This window comes from Etheostoma spectabile, chromosome 2, assembly GCF_008692095.1.
Source record: "Etheostoma spectabile isolate EspeVRDwgs_2016 chromosome 2, UIUC_Espe_1.0, whole genome shotgun sequence".
NCBI classification, from domain to species: Eukaryota; Metazoa; Chordata; class Actinopteri; order Perciformes; family Percidae; genus Etheostoma; species Etheostoma spectabile.
Window position 1 is genome coordinate 3,778,942 of NC_045734.1, and position 2,101 is coordinate 3,781,042.

The 2,101-nt window shown below is 41.2% G+C and overlaps 1 protein-coding gene across 3 annotated transcripts in view; it reads right to left on the reverse strand.

The window, feature by feature from the left end:
- rasal3 (RAS protein activator like 3) overlaps positions 1-2,101 on the reverse strand; it is a 29,341-nt gene that overhangs the window by 11,232 nt on the left and 16,008 nt on the right. The gene's annotated exons all lie outside the window — the stretch shown is intronic.

Sequence of the window (2,101 nt, forward strand, 5' to 3'; positions counted from 1 at the left end):
AAAAGTCTTATCTTGCACCCAGTGATGACGTGTTAAAAAAGTGATGGTCCAGGAGAGGTCCTAACTGAATGAATTATTTGGTAATAAATATAATAAGTGGTACTTTTATTTCATAAATCCACATTTATTTATTTCCATGGACTTTTATTTCCTAATGCCACATTTATTGAGTTCCCTCTCTATTTATTTCCAGTTCTTATATGCAAATCAGGGGGCATCCCTAGCATTTCCAAATATTCTTCAATATGTGCCAAAATAGTGGTCAGCCGATAAACCATGTTGATCAATTTGATCCTCTAATGATAGCGTGCTATCTCAGAGCCCACCGATGTCTCCCATTACGTCTGCACTCTCACTTCCCCAGCCTTTCTTTGCCTCCGCTCTGGGCTGAATGTGGGAGATACCCACGCCCCTGATTTGCTCATAAGAACTGGAAATAGAGAGGGAAATAAAACAAATGTTGATTTATGAAATAAAAGGCTCTTGAAATAAATAAAGTGGACTTATGAAATAAAAGTACTATGAAATAAGTAAAAGTAAAAACTTTGAATATATTTATTTTACTAATTGATTCGTTTATATGTGAATATTTACTTTTTTATGTATTTATTGCTTCATTTATTTATTTCAGGATGTATTTCAAAGGTATATTTATTTATTAATTTATTCATGTATTTATTTATTTAATTTTAAATGGAACGGCATTCCATACTTTTGAGCATATCAAGCACAGTTCAGTGTGTGTATATCTGTCAGTGAGTAAATACTACGACTCCTCAAGAGCCAAGCCAAGTTCCGATGTCTTGCTGCCACCTGCTGATTAAAGAGAAGAGGGTTAGCAACGCAGATAGCAACATCTTTGGCTAAGGCTCACCTTAGGTGGGCTGACCATTTTGAAGGTGGAGCAGCCATTGACCTAACAGTGCGGCTGCCATTTTGCAGTTATTCTGAATTTTGGACAACTAGGATTCCTAACTTGGAAAATCCCAAGATATGATTACTCCTATCTTAAGATAAGATAGGAGTTTTTCCTAAACACAGATAGGAAGCATGTTTCTGGACTACCCAAAAATCTTAATGTCATCCTAAACTGAGATTAGACTTTAGAATTGGGATGTTTTTGTAATGAGGCCCCTGGTTTCTGGCTTCGAGAGAGAGAGAGAGTAGCTCGATTATGTTCACACATATTGAATGAACTGTCCTAGGCCATGGAAATAACATATTGGATTTCATTTAGGTGGTGTTCCCCTTAAAGGCCTTAATCATTTTAGTTTACATTGGGTGGTTCAAGCAATGTATAGGCACATTGTTTATTAGTTCAATTACCACAAACTAATGTAGTGAACCAGGTTGGTGATCCAGGATCAGTTATAGTATTAGATTGTATTATTGGATGCAACAATGTGTAAGCAACAATTTATGTTAGCCCCGAGTAGGCTGAGTCTTGGCAGTGGCCCATGTTCAAATCTGCCCTGGGACCCTTTGCTGTGTGTCATCCCCTCTTTCTCTCCCCTCATCCATCCATCCATCCATCCATTTTTGTCCGCTTATTTGGTATCGGGTAGCAAGGGCAGCAGCTTCAGCAGGGGACCCCAAACTTCCCTTTCCAGAGCCACATCAACCAGCTCTGACTGGGGGATCCTGAGGCGTTCCCAGGCCAGGTTGGAGATATAATCTCTCCACCTAGTCCTGGGTCTTCCCCGAGGCCTCCTCCCAGCTGGACGTGCCTGGAACACCTCCCTAGGGAGGCGCCCAGGAGGCATCCTTACCAGATGCCCGAACCACCTCAACTGGCTCCTTTCAACGTGAAGGAGCAGCGGCTCTACTCCGAGCTCCTCTCGGATGACTGAGCTTCTCACCCTATCTCTAAGGGAGACGCCAGCCCCCTCCCCCGAGGAAACCCATTTCAGCCTCTTGTAGCCTACCCTCTCTTCTCCCTTCTGCCTATTCACTATTGTATAAGGTAAAATGTCAAAAAAAAGAATCTTTCAAAAAAGTAGGCTACAAGTACTTCAAAACTACTACAAAACTAGGCCTACTTAGCTGGGTAGATATAGGGCTAGATTTACACTACCGGTCAAAAGTTTAGGGTCACTTACAA